Genomic DNA, 27,806 nt, shown 5'->3' with positions numbered 1-27,806 from the left:
TAAGAACGTTTGAGGAGAAAAGTCACTTTTATCTGCTAGTATGGAAGCAATAAAATAATAAAAAACCCAATAAGGGTTTTACTTATTCCACATCACCTGTCACATAATCTTCAATATTCTTTTTCACAACGAAAAGCACCCCCAGAATGAAAAAACACAGTATCAAACCAAATGCCACATGTAAGAAAAAAGAAATAAGGTATCCCTGGAAAAAGCCCTGCAGGTTATTGGAGCACTGCTGGGCAGCAGATTTGGGGTTTCAGCAACAGCCAGGCCAGCAGGGGCTGTGCCAGGCAGCCACCGAGCCTCCTTTTGTTGTGCCTGCAAACAGAAGACCCATGTAATGACAACCACAAAACTCACTTAAGCTCTGAAAAGGTGACTAATGAGCTCATTCATACTGCCTATAAATTATTCACTACAACACTGAACCCACTGAAGTCAAATGGCCAAGTAAACTTTAAATACAGGGAGCAGGAGCCTCCTGTGTTGTCAACTTCTGCCCGTAAAACTCTTTGCAATGCAAGAGACACTTCACTTTCTTCTGCCCCCTTGTTAAAATCACTCAAATGTTTAGACCATCTTTTTTACTACCTCTAGCAGAGTTAAGGCAGCGACAACTCCTACATATTTATTTTGCCACTGCCAAGTCATTTTTTTAGTAGTTCCAGGTAATCGCAAAGCACTATACATAGCTTTAAAATTACATTTTTTAGAAAATAAAGTCTGACCTCAAAATGAAGGCCAGGTCTAAAGAAGTAAGAAGACAATAGCACATGCATGTTTAATGAGAAGCAGCCCATTTCCATAGCCTGCACTTACTGATACTTCTATGAACATATATAATTTGTGCCAAAATAAAAACTGAGATCTTAAAAAAACACAGTTTCATTTCTTAGGTGCTGGTCCAAAAAATCTTCTGATATTCTAAGAATGCTTTTGTTATTCTGTTTAGTGTGAAAGAAGAGGCAGATAATGGTTGGCTGTTAGGAGCACAAGGGGTGGAGTTTGCTGCTGTGGTGGTTGGAACAGGCATTTACTCTCTTAAAACAGTACTCTTCTTCATAACATAAATTACACCATTTATAAGTTAACTTTAGTAACTTGTTGCAGGTTGAACTAGCAAAACAAAGTGAACTACAGAGTGACATTAAAGATAATGTCTTCTATGACATGTCTGATCTTCAGTGGGAAAACATTACTTGCACCTCTGGTTACACAATCAACTCCAAAGGTTGGGAACAACTAGATCAAAGGGAAAGACAGGAATTACATAGCTAAAGTCCAGTAGGGTATAAAGCAAGATAAAGTAAGGGAGACATAAGGCAATATTAAGGTGATATTTAAACAAAACAAAATAAAAATGGCTAGCAAAAGAAGTTTGAAAATGAAATAATTATTCCAGATTTCACTAATTACTCTTTCTTCCAAACTATCAATGTAACTAAGCAGACTAAGATATTCTGCACTACTTGAAGACAAAGACTTTACCACCTACCAACAACTATGTGATTAGTTTTCATGTATTTAAATCCATGATTCTGAAATTGCCAGAGATGCACAGAAACCATTTTGCCCTGTTAGTGCTGCTCTTTAAAACGGTGACTAGAAAAAAGCAAACCCAAGACAGCAATGTAGCAGCCTACATCACATAGCACACATGTCAACTTTTCAAAAGCTGTTGTGTTTTAACCCCAGCCAGCAACTAAGTCCCACACAGCCACTTGCTTACTGTCTCCCAACCCCAGTTGGAATGGGAAGGAAAACTGGGAAAAGGTAAAGCTCAATTATTTAGAACAATTTACTGACTGAAATAAAGGTAATAATAATAATAGTATCATCATAACAGTATAATCATAATGTCAACAACAGTAATAATAATAGATGAGCAAGTGATGCACAGTACAATTGCTCACCACCTGCTGACTGATGCCCAGCCCATCCTCCTGCAGTCATCAGCCTCTGGCAGACATCTCCCCCCACACTGAGCATGATGTTCAATGGCATGGAATATCCCTTGGGCCAGTTTGGGCCACCTGTCCTGGCTGTGTTCCCTTCCAGTTTATTTCTGGACCTGCTCACTGTCAGAGCACACGAAACTGAAAAGTCTTTGACTTAAGGTAAGCACTGCTCTGCAATACCTAATACATCAGTGTGTTATCAGTATTACTCTCATATTAAATCCAAAACACAGACCTCTACCAGCTGCTAGGAAGAAATTAACTCCATCCCAGCTGAAACCAGGACAAAAGCTCTCCATCTAGTGAGATTCCTACCCCTCCCGCAATGGAAGGGTGTTGGCAAAGGACTACATTGAAACCACAGACCCCACTAACCTGCCTGGCAAGGGGCGTTCACCTCCCAGTCCTGCGGTGGGAAACAGCGGCACCTCCTGCAGCCCGCTCCCCACACCCTGCTCCTCATTTCCCTAATGAGGCCCAGCAGAGATTTCAGTTTTGCCCCAGGCATGGTTTGGTCTAAACAACAACAAACTACAGTTGGCTACGTCATCAGAGGAATGCCACATCTGGGGGAGTATCAGCAAACAAACTGGTGGGACAGCTTTTAACTGCGTGCAACAAAGTCTAAACTGGGCTACACGTGTCAGTAAATCTCTTGACTGGTCAATGCCAGTCAATTGCTGAGAGTGCCCTGGATGGCTTTGACCTAAGAGGTCACCTGGGAGGGCTCATGAGATACCAGTCCCTGCAAACTCCTGCAAGTCTGCCATGCACACATGGCACATAGCCAGCACCGGGTACTGCTGACACCACTTTGGGGCCAGCTGGATTATGCTGGGTACCAGGGCAAATGCAGCTCAATCCAAAACCACTTTGTCGCTGTTACCTCTAATGGAAATTGTCCTGCTACTTCTTCTTCCTCTTGGCTCTCCAAACAACATAATCTCACAGCTCTCAAGATCCCAGTGGGTGCCAATCAGTGGGGAACACTGGGCTACTCTCTGCTTTGTCATATCATTACAATAAATTGTAGGTATTTCTTACCTGCATGTAGAAAATTCAGATGTTCACAAAGCAAAAAAGTAATAGATTCAATAAATAGGAAAAACTGTGGCCCCTTTAAATTGCATAATACTCACCTCCTTATGAAACAAATTGCCTCTCTGCTCTTCCATTACCATGCACAGGTCCCAGTCAAAAAAAGGCCAAGATTTATATGCTCCAGTGATTACAGAGTAGCCACTTTGCCGAGTGAGAAATCTGTAAGTGCTGACCAGATGAGGCCAGAGAATATACACATCTCCCTTACTTTTATGTATTTCTGTCCATTGTCACAACCTCTACAAAAATGGAAAAGGCAAAACAAATGGGCTGAAACAAGCACTGCCATCAGTAAGTTCCTACCTGTTCTTCTGCTACAGCTCTGGTTTTGCATGCTTCATGTACACAGCCAGGGTTGACTCAGAATTCCCATACACACACATCAGATTCAGAGAGCCAGAGACATGCTGCACTGACGTGTGAAGTGTGGGTCTGCAGCTGGGCCCTTAGTGATACGTGCATTTGGTGTGTGTGAATACACACCATGGCAAGTGTGTGCTCAACTCTGCTCAAGAGGAGGATTTTAGTCATCAAGAACCCAAAGGGGGTCCTTACTGAAGTTAATGGGTTCCCCTTGAGCCGTTTCTTCTCTCATAAATTGGGCAGATGGAATAATATCTTGAAATTGGCCAGGTGGAAAAGTATGCCTATGCTTGTCTTACTGAGCAGGAAGTGTGATGCTGGCACCTGCAGAGTCCTTAGGGAGCTGGGCTGAAGCTGTCCTCAGGTACCCCAGTGCTCTGTGGCTCTGTGAGCTGTTTGATTGCATCCTTGGATTTATGCCAGTGGTAATCAGCATCCAACCCTCTACCTTTATTTCTTCCTTACCTCCCTGTCACATAACTCCATTTAATGTTTACTGTAAGAGTTGAAAACGCCAGTCAGAGCAAAGCTCCTCTTGCCCATGTCCTCATTCCAGCCAAGTCCTAAGGAAGAACAGGGGAAATGCACAGTGATACTCTGCAGCATTCTCCTGTACTTCCAGAGACCTGCTGTTTAAAAGCTGAAGCTGAAGACACAATCAGATGTGGTATGCTGTAAACACAAAGATATTTTTTTCCTATCAACTTTCATAAAGGTTCCTGTAAGCTTCAGCATCAACAACAGCCTGTAGCAAGAAGTTCCACACTTTTAACTATTGACTGTGTGAAAAAAATTTCTTCCTTTGCTTTAAACGTGTCACCTCATAGCTTTGCTCAAAAACACTATTTCTTTGTCTATTATCGTAATTATCGTGTATCTAGGACACATGACTCAGATCTATGCAGACTTCCCTTGATTTTAGAGTACGTTCCTACTGCTCCAACAGTGATACTAATAACCTGAATTTCACCCTCTGAAATAACTACAGATATACATAAAAAATCAGAAAATAATATATAAACATACCTATCCATGACCATCTAATCATACAGTCATAATAATCAGTATTGCATCTACTCAGATAAAAGAAATGGGAGTTATTTTTTGATAAAATGGTCCTAACAACATATTCTCCCTTGCAGTCTCAGCCTGTAGCTTTTCTCTTTACAGACTCACTTGAAGTACCTGGAGTTTTTCCAAGCACTTAATATGTCTATACAAAATACGGAAGCAGATCATTCCAGCTGATGATATCTTTATCCATGAAGAGAAGAGCAGCTGGAAGATGCTGCCTCACCCAAACAATAACTGTTACAGATCAGGCCCTATGTAGGTTCAGTCCTTTAAAAAAGCTGCAGCTTCAGAGCTACCAAACTTCTCAGGGCTGCTCCACTAGAAGTCCATGCCTCCAGCTTCCACCTTGCATCTGCCTAAGATGGCAGCAGCACGGCCAAGGTGGAAATGGTCTGGGAGATGAGGAAGTGTCACAGAGCAGGGTGGGAAGGGCCACAGGGAAGCAACAGAGAGAGAGAGTGCTTTCAAAGGGTGATGTGGAACTAGATCAAGTCCAGGGTGGTCACATGGGAAGCAATGGCCTTGCGTCATCTTCTGCTCAAGTTTCAGCTCTGGCCCCACGTAAAAAGGGCAACAACCCCCCCTCCAACAACCCACAGTCATCATTATACATGATCCTTGTGCTTGGATCAATGGAATAGTAAGTGATAAGTAAGTGTGAACACATGAACTTCATTTCCACTGCAAGCATCCTCAATTCTTCACCTGTGCTTCCAGCTCCTGGGAGCAGTTCCCAGCCACCGTGCAGAGTGTGGGGCAGGGGACCTGCCCATTTGAGGCAAAGACCAGCAGTGTGTCAAGGCTCAGCTGGCAGGATGTTTGTGAAAGCAGCTCAGTTCAGTCAACAATCTCCCCCTAGAGACCAAGTACATCACCTCAAAAATATGTCTCAGCTCTTCTGGCATATAGCCTGGGAACCCAAATTTGTTTCTGATCCAGGTCCTCTAGCTGGCAGTGTAACAAATTGCTGTCCTGCCACCAGGATGAATAAAGTCATTTTTCACTCATTATGTTACTCAAAAATAGAGCAGGAGCTTTATTTAAAACAAGAAAGCAATACACTGGAAATTAACAGAGAAAAAAAAAGCTCTTTTACTTTACAAACCACAAGGATAAAAGACTGAGTTTGAACAACCTGAGTTAATATCCCAAGGAGCTTGAACCAGAAAAGAAGATACTCAGGAAATTCTACTGCTTCTGGTCTTGCAGCTAAGCCTAATGTTACATCCATGTCAGGGTGTCTGGCTTTTCCTGCAGATCACTAATATTTTTGCCTGTAGTCTACAGAATGGCTTCAGGCAGAACGGTCCAGGCCCAGATCAGCTGCTGAACTGGATAACCTATGGTTGTTTCCCCCAGAAGAGTGCTGTGGTGAGTGACACCTCTGCTGCTCTGACTGCACCTCCCTGGGGTGTGAGGCATCATTCTCTTTTCCAGGGCACAATCCTGCAGCTGCTCCTACCAGGACAGGCAGCCCTGAGATGAGAAGCAGCACCCTGAAAATGAACCCTATTTACCTAACAAAGAGTGAGGACTGCTGGACTTCTGTCAGTGCCTTTAAATCCGAGGTGCTGCTTAACAGTGAGTTAAAGAAAGGCAGACAGGTGTACCTTGTGTCACCTGATGGCAACACAATTACAGCTGATTCATGTATCAGGAGACATTGCTCTCCCCTCAGCAGGTCTATCTTGGGCTCTCCCTTGTCCCACCTGAACTGGGATGATCTACCATCAGCTTTTATTACTGACTGGGTCATTTTTCCTATTAACCTTAATCAATACACTCATACAGTAAACATTCCAAAACTCAAGTCAATATAGAGAATTCATAAGGTATTACAGATTTATAAATCTGTAATACCTTATTAGATTAGAGATCCTCAGATGGATGGTGCAATGGAGGCACAGCTGATAGATAAGATTTTCAAATACTTGTAAGAAAAGCACTAGAAATATTTAAAAGGCCAAGTCTCACTGACTTTTAAATGACTTTCAGTGAAGTTAGCATTGTTTCAGCCTTTAGGTACTTTCAAAAGTGCCATCTTATAGCCCTGCCTGAAGGTTTGCTTCTCTCCCCGCTGACACAATGCTTGTGAGAAGGGAGGGCAGTTACAGCAGAATGTTCATCTTACAAGATGCTTGTCTTGCCTAGGGACACCGTCCTGCACAGGAATGAACATGGTCCTGAGTGTATCCAGCCCTCGGCCACTACACTAACCAGAGTGGCCAAGCCAGCTGTGGCTGCTCTTAGTGCTGTGCCCATCCTGCTCTGCTGCCAGCAGGACATGGCAACACAGGCAACCAAACTGGTGTCTCCCTCTCCTCTGATAGCTCTGCTTTTTATTTCCAGCCAGATGAACAAGACAGTAACACATCCTCTTACACACTTTTTCCTGTGAATTATTTCAGGACTGTGCATTCAAGTACTGGCTTAGGTGATTAGGTCCTACTTCTATGAGGTACTGAGCCCCAAAGGGAACATGCCCAGCTCTGTGTAGACAGAGAGAACGCTCAGCGTAACAGAGGCCTGAGCCAGCCCAGAGGGATGACACCACTGTCAAATCATGTCTCTGCAGAATCCACTGCCCATAGGCTTAGACTGTCTCTTGCCTCACTCTCGGGAGTACATTTGAGCAACCGTTTTGACTTGGAAGCAGGTTGAAACAAAAGTGAACCACAACATCCTCTCGTGCAGTAATCTCTAAGGATGTATCTGCTACCCCCTGCACAGTACAGGGGGTACTGTGCAGCCAAACCATGATACGTCCTGTAAACAACATCCCAAACATAAACTCACTCTCCAGGAGGCTGAACTTCTTCAAGAGAACTCCCCTGGAGTTCACTACCTTTGGCAGAGCACTATGAAGGCATTCCCCTGGAGGCATCAGATTGTTTTGGTTTGGTTCTTTAGAGTCTTTTTTGACAAACTAAAGTAATATTCAAAATATTTAAACTTCTTTTATTCATTTTTTTTTTTAATTTAAATGAATGAAAATGCACCAGTAAATTAAAACTTGTCTTTTTGTCCTGGACTTCTACTCTGCAGAACAGGGACTCTCTGCCAAGAAACCTCTGTAAGAATGTTACACAGTACTCTTCTATTTAAGTAGGTCACCTGACAGGGGAAAATATCTATGCAAAATTTCAGTGAAGCCAACAGATTTCTGATTAAGACTGGCACCTGGCAATAGCTATAGATTTCCACACATTTATCCCTCCCAGCATAGAAGTCATACATCTCATGCTAGCTCACATGCTTATAGAAAAAACCTTGCACACATTAATGGAAAATGTAGCAACTTCCTTCAATGCTTTTAGATCATCCTTTAGAAAAACAAAACAGCGCATATCTCTAGCAGAGTTCTGAAAGTAGATCAAAAATCCTATATAAGGAGAGACTTCTGAATTTAGTTCAAATTAATTTGACTTCACTACAGATATGCTTGAGCCAAAAATAAACCCTAGACTGTTTGACTCCCATTTTCTGTTCCAGCCACTACACCACACTTTGACGATAGGTACTTTACATAAACGCTGGTTTCTCTCAGTACTACATATTTTCAGTTGCTTTTTCAAATCCACTCCACTTTAAGTGGCTGCCACATAAATGTATTCTTTGAACCACAGAGTCCAATTTGACACTTTGCAGAACTGCCACCTTACATGATACAACCCTTGTGATGTATCTAATTCTTAGGGTCTAAATATATGGGGTTTATCTACATATGGGTTTTATCTAGATGTATTTTGGAATACATCTATCAGAGTTTATTATCCTACTGACTGCTGCTGATGAAGTACAGTATCAGGCAGAGGTATAGCATCCAGAAACACCTGCTTAAAAGCAGAAAAAATAGGAATGGGACTTCAGCAAGAGGTAAGGACAGAGAAAACATCAGAAAGAGAAACATCCCAGTATGGCTGCCACCAGTTCCACGGAGATCAGGTCTCACTATTAAGTGTGTCAATTTAAGGACTTTGAAAAAAAACCCAAAACTTTACTTGGACATCAGTCTGAGGGCCCAGAAAGCGCAGGTCTTTTCAAATTGGCACCAAATCCTGAACTCTTTATTCTTGGAAAAGTTTTGTTTACATTATTGCAATTCTGGGTAAGGATTGCAAGATGCAACTCTGAGATCAGACCTCTAATCCTGCCTCTCTGTTTACTGCATTGATTGTACTCTTTTAGACTCTGATCTTGCCATTCCTGCTTAGTGCAGGCTTCCCTCTATTGGGGATAGTGAATTAAAATGAGATTCAACTGAAAAGCTGAGGCAGAGTAGGGAATGATGAAAACACATCATCTGCCATGAGCAGCCATCACCATGGCTAAATTTAGAATGTAGGCTCCTCAGGCAGAGAGATGATCTGCCATCCCTGTGGGGCACCAGTCACACAGTGCCACATAAATATTAAAATAATAATTGATGATTAATTAATAATGGCTTCCTTTTCCTCATGACCATCTCTCAGCTGCCATATGAAATAATCATTTCCTTTCTTCTAGATGCAGATACAAACAACGATTCAAAAACATATCTCCTCAGAGAAAATTCACTTTCTCATTCCTTTTCAGTAAAATAATATTTTCTGCCGCCTTGGACATGAGATACTGAACCATTCATGGCCACTCTGTTTAAGAAAGAAATACTAATTAAAAATGCCTCAGAAGACACAATAACCAAAATAAACATCAAGAAGGCAAAGCTGAGGTACAGAAAAAAAAAAGCAAATCAATTCGTTCCCTCTTGCTCTATTATCACTCTTTAAAGACAAAAGTCTTCTAATAAAACACCGTAGAGATGCTGTGGAGAAGTATCTTAAGGATACCTAATTCCTTCAGTGACCATAGATACAGACATCTGACTGATCCTACAGCTGCCTTTTATCAGTGTATTGTTCTTGCTTCTGATATGCACCAAATGCTTTTGATGTTCACTTTACTTTCTGTAGTTAAAAACCTCCAGAAATTCAGCAAGCAACACACTCCTTTTGCTCATCACCTTGCTCCGGCCATCTCTTCCTAAGCTAGGGCAGTCTTGCTGCATCTTCACCTACCCCCAGCAAGCCCTCTTGCTGGTTACTGATCCATCACACTATCCAGCATATCTTGTAGCTACCAGCCCTTCTTGTAACCTCCTAGTTAAATAAATTTGAAAAATAAATAAATAAAACAAAAATCCTTTGTTCTCCACCTGCCATATTCTATTAGCATTTAGTCCTCAAGCTCCAAAATTGGTGTCTGCAGCCTGGGTTCATTCCTCTCCAACTTATTCTGCTTTTTAAATGTCTGATTCTACCAATGCCCTTCCTTACTCCTCCTCCACACCCTTTTTTCTGTTGGTTTGTGTTCAGGCTTTTTCCCCAAATAACCAGACTTACTTTTCCCAGCTGCTCAGCACTGCAGGTGTCAAACACCTAGACAACCCTGACCAAGCCTCAAAATCCCATTTAGTTTTCAGGATAATTATTAAGATAATTATGCTTTTTAGATAAAATTGTTTCCTTGCGGAAGAAAATCTACATCATCCAGAACATCAACATTTGTCTATGAAATTTCTTCATGGCATTTTTACTGATAATGAATGCCATCTCTTAATAATCCCCCAGGCCCTCTTTAGAGACAATTATTATAAAAACAGATCTTCCTAATGAAGACGGAGTTACTAAGTCCAGAAGTTTCAAATCACTAATCAGGACAGCTGTGAAACTCTGTGCAGCAATTAGTTTTAAAACCAGCTTTAAGATTAAGCTGGATGTCTTTCTGAAAGGGAGGGATGCTACAAGCCCACAGATGAATGAGCCCTGTGGGGCTCAGTGTGTGCAGACTGGGTCTGCTGGCTCACACACAGGATGAAGAGCTCGTGAGAAGTTCATGGGAGGAAATAAAGCAAGCCGAGCCCCCGGTGCAGGAAGCAGCACAGGGAGCACCTTGGGGAGCCCTGGGGCCAGCCCAGCCCCAGCAGGCTGTGGGGGGCAGGCATGGGCAGTGCCCACTGCAGTGTCCTCAGCATGAACATACATGGTTGTGAACACGACAGACACTGGGATTCACCAGGATGTCCTGCACATCCTGAACAGCAACCTGGATGTAAGAAACCACATCTCTAAAGATTTCACTTCAGAAAGTAGTTTCTCCACACTTTTAAAGCCCATAGCAGAAGGATGGCACCTGTCTCCAGGAACATCATCTGGATGGTGTTCACCACCATGCTAATATTAAAAATTCCTGTGCAAACAAATGAGGGTCCAGTCCTTCAGCCCAGATTCTGCAGCTCCCAAGTCCTGCATTCAGCCTGAAGTCTCCTGCCTCCTTACCCAAGGACAGCATCAACAAATGAGTACAATTAAAACATAGATAATGCATCTGAACATGTGCATTCCTCATTTATTTAACAAGCAGTTTATCTTTAATTATTTATGATAACACTTTAGAAGAAACTAGTAAACATAGCTGTAGACTGTAAAAGTAAGAAAGCCCTTGCTGCAGGAGACTACTTTATGGTCTCTGCTTGGAAACTTCTGCTGGGACAGGGATTCAAACTTCACCTCGTAGAGGAATTACAAGGTACAAGAAATAGGGCAAATGAGAATACTGAGATTGTAATTGACTAAAAACTTTCCATCAACATGAATGGTTTTATTCAAAGTTGTCTGTGTTGAAATCCTCTCACCTCACATGCACCTGTAGGATGGGTAGGTCCAAATGGGTCAAGGAATCTTTAGACCTACTTACTCTTCCTCCCTGTCCCACCAGCAAAATCAGAACTTGTTGCAAATCACTGCATTTACTGTACAAGTAGCTAAGGGGAAGGGGAAGGGGAAGACTTGGTCCATTTGAGCCAGGCAATGTGGGATCAGACCCTGCCCCCAAAAAGCCCACAGCCCACATTAGGGTGGCAGAGATCAGCAGATTGACATGTTGTACATGTCAGTTTAGGGCCATCAGTCAGCTCAGCTGGGGAGAAGTTTTGTTGGGAAGGGCAGGAGGAGGAAAGGGGCCTTAAAAGGAAAGGGCACAGGAGGTCTGGACATGAGAAAAGAGAAAGAGAAGGAGCTATGAGAAGAGGGGTAGGAGCACACAGCCAGCCACCCCAGGAGTGCCTGTTGAGCACAGCCTGCCTCTGGGCCAAGGCAGTGTGACAGTGATAACACTTCTGACACATTTCTGGGCTCTCCCTTCCACAGCAACAGTGTTTGCTCCAGCTGCCCTGATCCCTCTGCAGGCAAAGGGACCTCCTGCAGCACACCTCTAATACCCCTTTGTGGAATTCTTCCATCCTTGCTAATTCAACTATCTGAGGAGGAGCCACAGCTTTTCCATCTCCATCCTTGTTAGCAAAGCCTCTGTCTCTGTGGACAGTGCCCACTGTTGCTGCTCTCAGAGACCACTGGGAATTTCAGTGGAGGGCAATGCAGTAGGAGGGACCATTCTCAGCTGCACTGCTGCCTGTCAGCTGCCACAGAACATGCTGTTCTCTCATAGCCAAGATTAGTGTACCCAAAGATGTAAAACAATGGTTTGACACTGCAAGTACTCCAAACTCACAGCGCGAGTCCCTGCCTTCCTGAGACGATTGCAGTGTGTGAAAAAGCTGTGTTGTCTACTGAAATCCAAGCACCAGCTAATAAAGACTGTCACACTGAGCACTGCCAGGCAATTTCAGGACCCTTGAACTTGAATGAAGAAGCATGTTCAGCTGGTTTACATGGATCATTGGTGAGTAGATGAATAGTGTCTATCCAACTCAAACCCATCTGATGCCCAGGTGTACAGAAAGACAATGCAGTCCCTTCCAGACAGCCATGCACAAATGCAGAGATATTCAAGTGTCAGGCCAACTTGGGATTGTTATTCACCAGGGAAACCTGAGACTATCTTCAGCACTTATCTGGAATCAATTCTTTTCCCCTTACTCTATAAAAGCCAGGCCTCTTCCTTAATGAAAAAGGTGCTATGCACACTAGCTTTGCCTTTTCTATATTTCAACTTAAGGTATCGCTGGCTGTATTTAATAGTTTCACTCCTGCAGAGCAACCTTCTGAAAAGGTCAAAACAGAACACTGGGAGCCAAATTCATCGCTGGTACTACTTCATTGACTTCAGCAGCATTACACCTGGGATAGATCCAGCCCTAACTGCCTCCATTACTGTAAGTGGAAAAGAAGTGTGCTTGCTGTCTTAACTTTACTTTTCAATTGATCTGCTCTCTTCTACCCTGTGTGTTTCATTGCAATCAATAGGAATATATCTACTAGAGAAAGTTACGGCACAAAACATCTGAATAGCTTTTAAAAAACTTGTCTTCTTGGTTTATAATGAACATCAGGGAGATGAGAAGGTAGCAGGCATTCAGCCTGCACTCAAGTGCTTTATCTTTTAGAAGAGGATACATGTAAGCAGCTACCATAAATAGTTTTACGTATAAGCTACATCATAACCAAAAGAGATCTTCCTTAAAGATCTCCTTTTGACAGCAGGCACGAGCTGCCAGTCCTGAAACACAATGTCAAACAGAGCTCAGATATTACAGGGATGGGCATTATAAATGTTTATAAGCGGTTAGACTGGGGGGAATAAACTTAACTTCTCAAGGACTCTGTTCACAATCATCATGTTTTCCTCTGCACCACACCATGCTGAAAGACTCCTTCTAGGCTGAGGTAAGATTACAGGAATCTTATTTGTATTTCAAGTGATTGTTTTCCTTTCCAAACTTCCAAAGTTTCTTCCTACAATTCTTCTTTACATGCCACAGTGGCACTTTTAACATTGTGCAAGTGCCCATTGCTCTGGCTGAAACGCCACTCAAAGCACCACTAGCTGAGCTATTTTTAACAAGTGATACTGGAAAAAAAACACAAATCAGTCTTCTAGATCAGTTTTGGTCAGCTTTGAGGATGTTATGAAATAAGATGACATTATCATACTAGCCAGCTCTTAGCATTAAATTTTAGTCATGCAGCTCTTTTAACTTGCCATTTAGCATTTCACTTAAATATTTGGTGCAGAAATATCAGAAATATCTATTAATGCCTGCCATTATTCCAAGTTTTAATTTCTATTGCATTTCAGTGTCATGCATCATTGCACTGGAAGCTTCTGAAAGACACTATGAAATGTGCATGGCAGCATGCAGGACTTCCCAAACTGGGATGTGGGATGGGAGATGGGTTTGACCAAGACATGGAACTAAAGCAAAACTAAACCGCAGATTCATCACTCCAGCATACATATGCTATACAACGTTTTTAGATGTGAGATTTGGATTTTGGGACAATGTACCAATGGAGAAGCTAATCTAGGCTGGAATGTTACTGTGTTCAACTATATCAACCACGGCATCTCCTCTACTAAAGAAAGCTTAATGTGGTTCCTGAAGCACCAGGCATTAGAGAACATCCATGTGCTACCTCTTCCACAAGATAAAGACCCTTTATCCCAAACTGGCAACTTATGCACTCTCTCACTAACTCCCAGTTTCAAAGCTTTGTTGTGAAATTCAGTACCAACTCTATCACACAGACCCTTCACCATTTACCTCATGAAGCTCAGTCAGTACCAGTGACCAGGTCTCATGTTAATGGCTGTCACTTAAAGGTTGCTTTTAATGTAGAATCAGTCAAGGAAAAAGCAATTATTTTAAGGAATACTATTGTATTGATTTAGTTTGCATCACTGGGATGTCTTTGCATAATGGATAAGGCATTCATGATCAGCCCTGTGAAAACAATCTTAAGATATAAATAATGAGGCAAGAGGATATGTGAAAGGGGCTTTTTCTGCTCTCTGTATTTGCTTGCTTTTCTTTTAAACTGTGTATCACTCACTTTAATGCACATATTCTGAATAGCAATGCAACTGAGAGTAATTCAATTTTCCCATCACAATCAACAAAATGTTCTTCCCTTGATCACTCCACTTCGTACATTACTTTGTGGCCACTTCAGTGTCAAATTCAGCCTTCCCTGCAATACCCAAATGCTTCTAACACAATTTACAGCCTACTTAGAGACTACCTTCTTGGAAATAATGTTAATCAGGATAATTTCTCCTCTTACTTTAAGGAGCTCTTGATTGGGTGCTTTCAATCAGCTGTTAGCCAGAGTTACCTCAGAATTTCTCAACTTCTTATGCAGAAATGGGACAACGCCATTTAGCAGTCAGAGAGCATGTTTAATGGATCACGCTAATCTCAGGGAGGGCCCATGAAACTCTAATTTGTCAGGTTTCATTACATTCAATAATGACTCTAATTTTCCTGAAGTGTTCTGCTCACTAGTAAATTATGTACCATAGTTGTGCACCCCATTGTCTCTAACTCTGTATTTGGAAAAATTGAAAGCATCTCCTTCTCCATGGCCACTGCCCAAAAGGGGCCTGAAAAAGAGGGGTTAAGAGTTCACTGTCAGATGTATTTATCTCAGAAGCAGGTATAATTCTTTGCAAACAGCTAAGTGTCAGTGCAAAACCAAGCTGATTCAGGGTAATAAAAGCACTTCTGCAAAGCTTTTAGGTGACACTATATCCCTCACAAGCTTTCTCCACCCTTGTGTCCATTTTATCATCTGATACCATCATTACCTTGACCAATCTGCACATTAGTTCCTTTCCAAATGGATCGATTTTAAGCCAGCTCATCTGCTAATGCTCAGCGCAGGTTTGGGTGATTCTTCTATTGTTTCAATTATTTCTTTGAGGAAAATTCAATCCTGTTAAGCAAACAGTGCTTTTATCTCGGCTGAAGATGCAAGAGCTGTAGTTGCCAACTGACAGATCAAGAGCTTCTTATGAAACCCTCCTTTCAGCTGTAGCACCCTCAAGTGACAGAGATGTCCCAGTTTAGCTCATTACAAGTAATAGGCAGTGTTAGCTATAACCTGGCGCATTAAATAGTTGAGCTATTAGAATTAACCACATATTTCTGGAGGAAGATGTGCCATCTCAGCAAATGATCTGGTGATCTCCCTGATTTTCATCTGCTATGGCAAAGGAATGGCTTCCCAAAGAGCCAAACAAAAGGCACATATGCCTTTACCCCAGTTTCCAGGGGCTAATTCTGGTTTGGAGGGAAATGCAGCATTGATTGAGATTCGAAACTGAACCTGTCAGGTTTTCTCAGATGTCTTTGGAGATTTGGCTTAGCAGTCCATAAGTAATGCAGAGTGTGCAGATGAGAAAGCCCCAGGGAGAAGAGAGTGATCACAAAGGAATAAATAGAGCAAAATAGATGATCTTCCATTTGCTGCTTGTGGGGCAAGTCCACTGTACTTTCATACCTCTTCACTCCAGGATAACAGTGCCTATGTGTTTTCTGAACAGAGACTGAAGTGGCTCTGTCCACAGCCATTCAAAGTCCTCTTTATAAGGCACTATATACTGAATGGGGGCAAACTAATTTGATTATAAATGTCTGCAGACACATTTTAAACTCTACAATCATCTTCCAGGATAACTTTATGTAAAATTTTGTCAGCTATGCTAGGGAACAGTGTTTATCAAGATCTTCCTTTCAGAGTCCAATGTAGCATTACTGAAAATAAACACTAGCTCGGTCTGAGATTCTAATTTGCAGGCATCTTATGCCAGCACTTATATGATTTTCCCAGTCTTGCTCAGATATGCATGGGGGGCCCAAAAGAACAGCCTTATTGTAAGCATGAGACCAAAGAGAGTCACTTTCTGTTCATTATTGCCTTTAATAAATGAGCCTCATGCTGGAAAGCCCATTCTGTTACCACTAGTGAGGTCCTGAGCAGAAGACATAGCTTTCCTACACAGGACTCTTAGAATTTGTCCAGAATAAACCAGGAAGGAACTTAACTGCAAAAAAAAAAAAAAAAAAGTCACCAGAACCCTAGTCAGATAACAAGCATTGTTTTAGTTTAATCTTTCTAGCCCCCAAGAGAGTAAGTCCTGCTGGGGACTAGGAAATTAGCCCTGTTCAAATCAAGGGATTCAAATGCATCTTAAACTTGTAAATGGCTGAAGCCAAATGCAGACTTTGTGGATCTGCCCATCACCAGGCATCTAGAGATGCTCTGGTAAACCAAAGCAAATACAGTAAATGACCCTACTATTTCTACATGGCAGTATCATTCCTGATTCTAAAAAAGCTTTTCATGTGAAACGCGCTTTGCAATACCTGAATGCAGAAACAGCTTTCTGTTCTGCAGTGTTTTGCTAAAAATGTTTCAAACAGCCCTTGGTTTATGTGCCTGGGGCAGATACACACTCACTTCCACCAGCAGCCCTTAGGCTCAAGCCCTCATTGAGGAAAAAGCCAATTTGCTGTTCACTGCTTTAACATCAACACAGCAAGAATCAGAGCACTTCTGAAATATCTTCCATGATAGTGTTTGTGACTTGGGCACTTGGGAAATTCACGCCACATTGAATGATGATGTTTTATTGGGAGAACATCAGAAGTAGCAAGACGTCTTATATTGACATATTGGTTCCACTTTGCTAGACATGCAGGATCAAAGTCATCCCTGGCGGAACTCCATAACCTTCAACAGATGGGATAAATTTGGCCCCATATGCCCGTAGCAGCTGGGGACTGCAATTGTTTTCCTATTTTCAGCCATATTTTGAGGATACGGAGCCTGTTTATTTGCATGCAAAGCAAATTGAGATTTTGGCAAATGTGCAATATGAGGCAAACAATTTGTATTATCATACATTGCCCTGGTATGATTGTTAGGGTCATCTGCAGCACATACCTAAATTTTAAATTAAACATGTGCTATAAATAGCCTAGGAAGAATCAAGCTAGAGATTATTTTATCAGACACTCAGCAATCTGTTCAGCTGGCTATCCTGCTCACTAGACACAGTATCAGAGTCCCTTTTAAATGTAAAATTATGTTTCCTTGATGTAGCTTCCCCTATCATCTATTGTATTCATATAGAGAGAAGCAGTTGGTAAATACCATTTCACATTCCAAACTATTTACTATATGCAACTACATCATTGTTTTGTTCAAATAAATTTACATAAACCATTATTAGAGTGTTTTATCTTTGGAATTTTATTTTGCTCTCAGAGCACAAATTAAATGCATGCATAAACCAGAATATTTTAGAGGGAGTTATTCCTGAATTGTTTATGAGACAGTAGACATTTCCACCTAATTTTTCATTCATAATGTAATTTCTTTAGTTTTCTCCGTATAGTTAAAAACCGCACATCTAATTTGCTGGGGTTTCCCTGGAAGTGCGCAATAGAATAGATGGCTGTGCTGCAATCTGTTCATCCATCAGCTAGTGCCTCCTTTGACTCACTCCACATTCTGCTCAAAACACTTTGTGGTAAAGGCCAGGAACAACAGTAAGTCCCACTTGCTGCTTGACATGATCATATTAGGAGTAAACTGTTGTTGTTAACTAAAATTTGCAAATGAAGTCACTGGAAAATAAATCTATTTCTAGTAAACATTTCTGTGTTTGGATTAATTGAACAGAGCTCTCAGAGTCCTCACTAGCTCAGATTTACAGCTCGGCACCCACTCATGCATCTTGTAATGAAAGACACTGTTCTCGTTAGCCTTACTCAATTATAAACACACACATCCTAATTGTGCTTGACTCACAAATGTCAAGAAGTGGCTGGAAAAGAAATCCAGTGGCCACAATCACCCAGTAACTGCCCCTCAAGCCCAGCCCTTCACCTTGCCCAGCCTGAAGGTGCAGCAGATGGGTGCAGCACAGGCTGTCTGCACCCTGTGCCCCAGGCTCACACCACTCACTGGTGCCACAGGTGGGAGCTGAATAGCAACCAGCACCCAGCAGCTCTACAAGAATCCTGTCCTGCTGATCTCCCCCTGTGCCCCAGAGACAGCCTGCAGGAGCAGTCCCCAGCACAGCTCCCTACATGAGCACTGGTTTTGAGAGACCTGGAAGGCCCATGCAGGTTGACCTGGAGATACCAGGTCTCCAACACCAGGCTGCAAACTCCTGTTAAAAGCCCAGCTGCAGCTTTTCCAACAACCCTGCCACCACTCCCACAGCTCCCTGGTGTGCCACAGGATCTGACACCTCTGCACCACAGCTGTTCGTGCCACAGACTTGATGAGAACTTCTGCATGACCCTTTCTTCCTCTAGAAAGGCAGTACACCACGTGTCTGCTGTCACATTTACTCCACTTGCATGTCCTGTTGTAGGCATTGCTGGTACGTCTCAGCTGCCAGTCCATCAGCTACACATCAGTTTAAACAGACATGAAAAATGCAGCAGAAGCAGAGACACAGCTGAGAAGTCTGTATCAGCATTCAATGCAAATACCACCTGCCCTCATGGTGTTTCACTCTTGATCTCAGAGATAAGATGAAGTTGTGCAAGTTGTTGTAGAACTACATCTGGGTCAAGCCAGGAGCATGGGAGAGGTTTGGGCCAGAGAATGCTCTCCTTCAGAGAGCATAACTTTGTGTTAGCATAGATAAATAACTCTGCTATTTGGGATAAAGGGTGGAGGTTGACTGCAGATAGTGGAAAAACCTCCTTCAGGTCCTTGCCTTTCTGCTTCCTGAGCATTCCTGTATCAGAAACCAGCAGAATTCCATGCTGAGCAGAAGAACCAAATCAAATCTCTTTGCTTTTACTTAATCTAAGTATACAGCATATCCTTATGGGTCTGGCCAGATCAATTCTCAAACTAGCATATCTCAGAAAATTCCATCAAATACAGAGGCTTTCCATCCCACAGCCATGGTAATACCGTGTGAATAGCAAATAACTGAGTACTGGGAGCCCAGTGAAGCTTCAGTAATACAGCCATGGAAGATGGCAATAATTTATCATCTCTGTTGTAGTCTAATCCCAGATGCACCATTTGCTAATTTATTTCCATATGTACCTGGCAGACAGATTAATCAGCCATCTCTCTCTGAAACCTAGATTGCACTTTATCCCTTTAGTAAGCAAGAGAAAAAATGTACACAGCAAAATAAGAGTCCCTTACAGAGGAGCTTTGTCAACCTTTATAGCTTGTGGTTTCCTTTTTCAGCTTAACAATGGCTTTTCAAAAATCTAATACCCAAATCTACTTCCACATCAGTGCACTCCTCCATCTACAGAAGTCTCTTTGCTAATGCTGGTGAAAATGAAGGCAGAGCTAGAGAAGGCACATCCCTTAGATTTCTAGACTCAGCTGGAGACAGCAGTATTGTCCAAGGAGAGGGCAGAAGCTCTGCACTACAGCCAAGGCCATCCCCACAGACAGCAGTGACTCCTCTGAGCCAAGGAGCCTGTTTCTCTGCCACGGTTTGCAGAGTAGCAAAATCAAGATAATAATATTTTACAAAACATTTTGAGCTCTACTGAACTAATTACTATTATCAGCAGTAATGTGCTTCTGATACACTTAGCTCTTCTTCTGGAAAACTCCACAAAGGGGCCGCACTTGCTGGAGCCGAGCAGCTGTTAGCACTTCAGCGATGCTATTGGTAATAAATACAGCGTCAATTCTACGCCTGGTGCCCTTTAAGGATCTGTTTGCAATCCACTCTTTATTTTGATTATAAGACATTATCTGCATTAAACATAATTAGTCATATTATATCATTTGCCAGTCTAAGCGCAGTCACTTGACGAGGCAGGATGAAGCTGAATGAAAGCGCAGTGCAGTCTGAAGCCCAAGGAGATGAAGGGAGTGCAACTGGCACAGACCCAGGCAGGACACAGACTCAGGCATGCCCCGGCCACGGGCTTTTTGTGAGAAGGCCGTCACTTGCATAGCCATGCTGTGACTCTTCCTTGTGTCAGAGTCTGAGCAGGCACATGTAAAATGTCATTATCAAACCATGGAAGAGTAATAAAATGATTGCTGAAAATGAAATTATTTATGAGCTTCAGTACCCTCGTAACAGTTATAATAATCAAAATACATAAATATTTGGATATGCTAGTGACAGATGGCGTATACTGGAATAATCATACAGAATATGTCAGCTTTCAGAATCAGCTTATTCCAGAGTTGGCGTGTTTCAGGGCTTTCTGCTACTAAAATAAGCACCTGGTATTTGATCCTCCAAAAATGTATTTTCACAAACACATGGGTGTCTTTTGATAGAAAAGCTATTGAGCCTGTCACCATCCACACACAGCACCCAAGTAACAGTGCCTGCCTGTCGGCTGCAGAGGCAGTGGAGGCCTGTCTCCTCACAGCTGGGCTTGTCAGGACAGAGTGACAGTCCTTGCCAAAGTGTATCCATGCCCTGGGCTTGATCCACACACTGCAGGTGAGACAACAAGAACAAGAACTTCTTTTGCCTATGCTCCTGTGTCAGCAAGTCTGAAAAAATCCGGGCTTTTGGAGAGCTCTGGTTGGTAATTACTGTTCATTAATAATGACTAAAACAATTACTGTGGACAAATACATTTATTTGTGTTGGGCATCAGTGAAGCAGTAGCCTGTGCCCTGGACTAAGAAACCCACAGCGAGGTAACAGCAGCAGGTGAAGGGAAAGAGAAGAGCAAAGTCCATGCCCACGTGCTGCTCCTCCTGCCCCACAGCCAGGAGAGTGCGGAACAGGCTGGTGGGCACAAGGGAATGGGGACACTGCCTGCACCCCACAGGGTGCCTCCTTCCTCCCTGGAGGAAAGCCTTCCTCACGTAGGTGTCTAAGCCATCACTGGCCCAGGACTTCTGCAGGCCACAGCCTCTCCTCAGTGATTCTGCACCACTTTGGCCTGGCCCTCCCAGGTAGTAATTCCTCTCCACGAATAACAGGATTTCCAGAAAGCCGCTTACAGCACCGCATAACAGGGCGTTTTAGCAGACAGTAAACAGACAAATTTTAAAGATTAATAGGCATTCATTTATTATGTTACACTCTCTTCAGTTTTCCCAGACAATCAAATTGGTAAATTAGAGCCATAATTTTCCACCAATTAATACCAGATGTGACACATTTTGACATTAAAAGAGTAAATATAAGAGAACTGTCAAATACTTCATATTCCTAATGTAATGCTGTCTGAATAGAAAACCTAAAATCCTCATGCCTCAGACTTATTCTGAAACACAGACACAAAGGATGCTGATGTTTTCAAGTACTGCATGTTCACAGGCTGCGCATTGTCCCCTTGACAGCTGCTTACACCTTTCCCAAATGCATGTTGACTAAAAAGCCCAACCCCAAAACAGTACTTATACCTGTAATCTAGCACAGGACATATTGTCACAACATCAGAGGGGATACCAATAAAAAGCAGGAGAAAATGCCAGAGACAACTGGGAATTATTGTATGTTTTCAGTGCAGTACAGGACAAGGGTAGTTAGCAAAGCTTTTAGAAAAGAATATGAAATACAAAAATCTTGTTTTAGTGCTTCTCTTTTCCAACAGTTTCTACACTAGGACATTCCAACATCAGTTCCAGGCCAGTCTGCAGAATGCCACAGTCCCAGAGTTACACAGGCTCTGTGTTAATACAGCTGATCAGAGCAACCAGATCAAGGGGACTTGCTTGGCACAGCTGAGGTCCTACTCCTCAGGACCTAGAAGTGCTGCCAGCACTGTTCTGGTATCCTGAGAGGAGAGCCATGAAGCTCTGGGAGCAATTAAAGCTCATCTCTTTTAAACTCTGATCAGTTTTGGGGAGCTGGGAACATACCACAGAATAGCTCCCTTTTGCTTCAATTATCTCCATACTACCTTTTCCCATATAGTCCCAGGTAGCAAAGATTTTTGATAGGCTGAAGGTGACTTTGCAAAGAAGGAAATATCCCCTTCACAAACCACATTGCCCCTGCCAGGCCCTCAAGCAAATCTACCTATGAGTTTTCCCCATTCACACCATGGAGATTAAATGGGATCATACAGTCTATCACCAGCATCGCAGAGCCTGCACTCTGTCACTTGTCTGCCACAAATTCCAGTCATCTTTTCCCAAATGCACCAGGCAACAATTTCTGCAAACTCTAGATTTCACTACATCTTAAAATAAAAGGGACTGAAAACAGGAGGATGCCTAGAAACGTGAGGTCTTTTCCATTGGTGGTTGCTTTGCAACCTGAGGAAGCAGGCAAAGATCCACCATAATTATAACCCATTGGCAAAGCCATTGAAGTAAAATGCAGCCGGGTGAAAACCACTCTCCCCTCTTGTACCTCACCCTGCTCACAAGGAACAGGCTTCCCACGCACAACCATATGTCACATTTTGCCACCACAGCCAGGTAGCTGACAGGTTTCCTAGTGGCCAGAACATAACCAGCCAAATCTGTTACTCAAATCAGTAATTTTTTCCTTGATTAGAAGACATTGGCTTTGATGCATTTTGACCCAGATTAACTGGCTTCATCAGGCCCCAGAAACAAAGCTGGGCTGGAAAGGGGCTCAGTTAAAATTGCAGCAACACCAGGAATCTACAGAAGGGTCCCAGAAGGGTTTTGATCCAAAGCAGACAGTGCAAAACTGCTGTCAGCTGGCAGAGGGGAGGACCAGTCTGACTGGCCCTACAACATTCATGATGGGATGAAATATAACCCAAGGCTCCAGAGTGATTACACAGCCTGCTCCAGCCTCTGTAGACACTCTCCTGGAAAGATATAAGAATAGGGCTTGAAGCAGAATTGGACCCCAGGCAGGACTATCCCCCTTCCAGTCTTTTCCCATAAATAGGCAGTGGGGGGCAGAGGGGAATGGACTTTAAATGGTTTTGCAAGAGGAAGACAGATGAAAGCAAATCAGCTACAACTGAGAAAATCCAATCTACTTAACTGTCCTGTACAGAACTAATTTTGCCTGGTGCAGCTGTGACCTTCACAAGCATCAGGTCAGTAGCAGCCTTACTATCTCCAAATGAAGGTAGAAGATAGTCGTCCCTGAGCAGGCCTCCCCAATGTCAGAGAGAGAAGAACTCTTTTATAAGGCAGCCTCTGGATCAAGAGGCATGTTACAGAAAGATTACATTGCAAATCTAATCCCCTATCCCTAATGCTCAACAATCTGATACATGAACCCACCTTTCATCAAAGAGCTGGTGATTGCAGTATTGGGCAATCTGAGCAATGGGTAGGGAATGGGGTTGCCAGCTGTGTCAGCCAGCTCAGGCACAGGTGGATGGCCACACCAGCTCCTCCTGGTAAGGAGTCCTTACACACATGTTCATCCAGGTATAAATTGCAGCACATCTGGTCAATGAGTTTTAAAAAGGGTCTTAACATTTTCCATAGTGCTGTGACAAGCCATCTCTTCGTCATCTTGTCTCCAGGTTTTTGCAGAATGCCCATCAAATCTGACTGCTTTCAGTCTTTAATGTTCAAACTGACTTTTGACAACCCCATTCAGTCCTCCCAGGTAGGGCAACACAGCACAGGCCAGAAAGAGTCATATTTGTTAACCCTTTCTACCCAAAAGGCAGGCACACAAAAGGTAGCTGTACAAGTCCCACCTGCACAAGGCAGAGATCCTGGTCAGGGCAGCCAAGTGACTTACCAGAATATGTTGGCTAGTCAGTGCTGCCCAACTGAGGACATATTATTAACACCTTCCAATAGGCACCATGTAGGAATAGGCTGTAAGGTTTTCACTTTTAAGTTCAAGAGCCAGAAGAAAAATGATCTTTATTTCATATTTTTAAAATCAGGAATAAGCTCAAAACAAGGCCAAATAGAAACACTGCTTTGAAATCAGAATCAGGCACATTAGCTACAAGAAGTTCCTTTAAAGTTCTCGGAGCACATGGCCTAAAAAATGTATAATGGTCGTATTTTCCCTGTAGGAGTGGTCTCAGAGTGCACAGAAATGGTGTGTCTCAGAGCGTCACAGATGAATGGTTTTCAACCAGTGAAAAATACTGTTATATACTGTGAACCCCAGATAGTAATGGGAGGAGTAAACCTCTTGTCAGGAGGTGTAAGTTTGCTGTATCAGGAACCCCCTCATCACCAGTAAAAATTATTAAGTGGTCCACAGTGGAAAGAGGTGTAAAACCACTGCTGGAGCTGCCTCTAATTTGCTATGGGACAGAGACTGACATAACATCTGCAGCTGAAAAATTCTTCGGGATGTTGATAAAATAATTTGGCCAAATTATTAGCCAAAGGGAGAAATGTGCCAAAAAAGTTTAATCTTATTTTATTCATTCAGTTCCCGTCACTTTCATAGAAATAAAAAGAGTTGATCACATGCTCCATGTGTGCACAGCACATGTAAGCACAGTGCTCACCACCAGCAGTGCTAGGGATAGTTGTGATTTTTTTTGTTATCACAACTCATTCTTATTGCATCATTTGTTGCCATATGCTCTTTTTGCAGGAGCCTGCACTCATCTCTCTGAACATGAATCCCTGAAATCCTCCACGCATTCTGAGAAAGCAGGGCACCTCCAATTATGGATCTCCTGGATTTGCCGAGCGATGACTGCTAATGGATGGCTGGAAGTGAAAGCTGAATGGATTAAAACTAGCACTAATTCACCAATGGAACAAACTACTGCAGGAAGCAGTGATCTACACCTTATCACCTCCAACATGTCAGGATCCAAATGCAGACAGCATTTAATAAAAGACCAGTCACTGGGTGTACTTCTCATCTGTATTATATAGGGTGTATATATAGGGTGCATTATATATATTCTCCCTAGCATTATGAGAGTTCTCCACTTCAGATCTGGGACTCTGTGCCTCCTTGTCCACACACCCAGCAGACTGACTGCAGTGCTCATTTTATGATATATGAAAGATGTGAACCATTTTGGACTTTCTCCAAATCAGCAAGCTTTTTTTTCCTCTAGCAATCTCCAGTCTGGAATTCCTCTGCTTCTGTCGGAGGAGTTCTTGGTGACTCACATGTGGATTGGGAGCTTTCTCAGCCCACAGCTGAAGGCAAGGGTGTTAAATATTTAATAAAGAGACAGCTTTTCTCCCAAATGTTTTGGATAAATATCTGCTAAAAGAAACCAAAATACAAAAGGGTTTTAGCTGCTGGAATAAAATTATCTTTTCCCCTTTCCAACAACCACTGAGCTGCCCTCACCTGGGTTCTCTCCCTGGTGTTCACATCTGTCCCCAGCTCCCACCACTGGCCCATGCCTGCACTCAGGAGGGAACCACACTTCAGCCAGCCTCCTGCAGCCTTACCCATCCTGCAGCTAGGCTCAGCTTCAGTCACCCAAACTACAAAGAGGAGGATCAGTGAAAGTAGCAGAAGTTTTAACTGTAATCTAAAAGCTCTGGCCTTAGAAGTGTGGTGCTCCTGGCTGGGCCCAGGTAATAGTCGTTAAGCACCAGGTACGGCAACAAAGGCAGAGTGTTCAAGAATTGTTGCTGTAGCCCTGTAACTTGCCACATAGCAAGGCACGGGAGACAAGTATCCTCACATGTCTGACCGGTTTTTAATGACAGGAAAGCAGTGAACATTCAAGAATTTCTACTTTTTAATGCCCAATGAATATCAGTATTAAGGAAGTAAGTGGACCTTCTTAGGTCCACAGTTTCCAACATCTAATTATCTGGTAACTTTATTCCACATGAGTATTATGTGGCTATGTTCTTTATTTCTTTTCCATAATTACTACCTAGTTAAAGTACTCCAAGTTGGAATGCAAAAAAAAAAAAAAAAAAAAAAAAAAAAAAAAAAAACAACAAAAACAAAAAAAAAAAACTATCAAACTCTTGGATAGTGAATTATGAACTCTGGTATCTGCCTACAGACATAGCAGGATGAAATCTTTATTTAAGCATCAAACAGGATTTATTTAGGCATTCTGTTATCTCTATTGAAGTAACAAAACAGCACATACCATTGTGCTGCAGCTAAACCCTATCAGAGTTCCTGCCATATAGGGGTGACAAGAGGTATAGACACTGGGTCAGGATTTGGCCACTGCTCAGCTGAAGGAGAGAAATGTGCTTTCTCTGTGGCTGTCCTCCAGTTAAATTCTCTGCTTTCAGCTTGAGGGCACACACAACCATCCTCAGTGTTACATGTAGCAGCCAACGATCTCCAAGACCCTGGACTTTTTAGTAGAAGTCCTGAATGTGGTTTGCACCAAGCATCCACAGCACCAACTTTTACTTCCCCGGTTCATTTGCTGGGAATGTGAAAACTGATTAATTTCATCTTGTGCAGCTGTGAGCAAGGACCTGTCAGTAAGGAACCCTGGGCTTTGGGCTGGACTGTCACTTGAAATGTGCTGCTATAAATGTTACCTCTGGTATTTATCATCCACAGGGTGAGAGGCAGGACTCGTCTGCTTTGGTGAACCTTCTTCCAAGCCAGTGGCACTGCACGGATGCAATCAGCGTGTCCTGCATTGCTCCAAAGCTGTCAACATCTGTCAGGAATAGTAAATTTTATTTTATCTTGTCTGAGTGGAATGGGTTTACATAAAAAATATGTAAATAATGCTAAGAATAATAAAGAAAATTAGTTTAAACAGCATGACAGCAATTAGCCACAGTTCTTACAGGGACTGGACAAGTACCACAGCACCACCCTGCTACAAGGTACAGCCCCAACTCTGCCATCCATGGAAGGAGGGTGAATTGGAGAAGAAGGATGCATGGCTGTACTGGGTAAACTGCAGGAAAAGACCCATAAATACAGTAACACTTCCTACTGGAACTCATGTTTTATGACTCAAATTACATACCAACTCCAGACAAAAAAAAAAAAAAAGAAAAAAAAAGAAAAAAAAAAAAAAAGGCAAAATATGAAGAAACCAACTTGAAAGCTTGTTACTACTACAAACCAAACAGCGGAATAATGACTAACTCAGAAACATCAAGTAGAGGTCAATGTCTGCCTTCCACTGTGCCTCACATAAATACACAATCCTTTCTACCTGCTTCAATGGCTGCTTCAAACAAATCAAGCTCTTCGAGATACTTCACTAGGCTAAAATGATTTTGCTTATGCATTGCTTCTGCTGCCTAGAGTCTCCCCATCTTGTTTAAGTACAGCATGTAACTGCAAGCAGAATAGCAGCAGCCTTTCTTGCCTCATGGTGAGCACCAGCACTGAGTGGGTCAGCAAAGATGGTCAGCAACTCCTAAAAAGAGAGATGGGCTCTTGCCCATCACTAACCAGCAGACAGGAGCTAAATACCTGCAGTTATAATCATGGGAACAGTTAACATGCCACATACATGTGCAACTCCTTGTATTTGAGGATCTGTATGTACAAATAGTTCACCTTTCTATAACCTCTCCAAGGACTAAAAGAACAATTTCCCCTGCTTTCCCTCCCCCCTGCCCTGCCAAATCTCTAATTTTTGCCCACTTGACTCAGAGAAGGAGACTTTGCTTGCACTATCTTCAAATATTAATAGTGAACTGCCAAGGCACATTTCTTACT

The 27,806-nt window shown here is 42.6% G+C and overlaps 1 protein-coding gene across 7 annotated transcripts in view; it reads right to left on the bottom strand.

Annotated features, from left to right (window-relative positions):
* FOXN3 (forkhead box N3) overlaps window positions 1-27,806 on the bottom strand; it is a 207,021-nt gene that overhangs the window by 143,716 nt on the left and 35,499 nt on the right. For 5 of the 7 annotated variants that reach the window (XM_021531918.2, XM_077783991.1, XM_077783990.1 and 2 more), the window contains exon 2: window positions 26,660-26,784. The exons of 1 other annotated variant lie outside the window; for it this stretch is intronic. The gene's annotated coding sequence lies outside the window, so the exon portion shown is untranslated. The remainder of the gene's footprint in view (window positions 1-26,659; window positions 26,785-27,806) is intronic. One more of the 7 variants, XM_077783989.1, reaches the window with a different exon arrangement.

Source organism: Lonchura striata, chromosome 6 (genome assembly GCF_046129695.1).
Source record: "Lonchura striata isolate bLonStr1 chromosome 6, bLonStr1.mat, whole genome shotgun sequence".
In the NCBI taxonomy this organism is placed as follows: Eukaryota; Metazoa; Chordata; class Aves; order Passeriformes; family Estrildidae; genus Lonchura; species Lonchura striata.
This window is presented reverse-complemented; position numbering and strand designations above follow the sequence as displayed.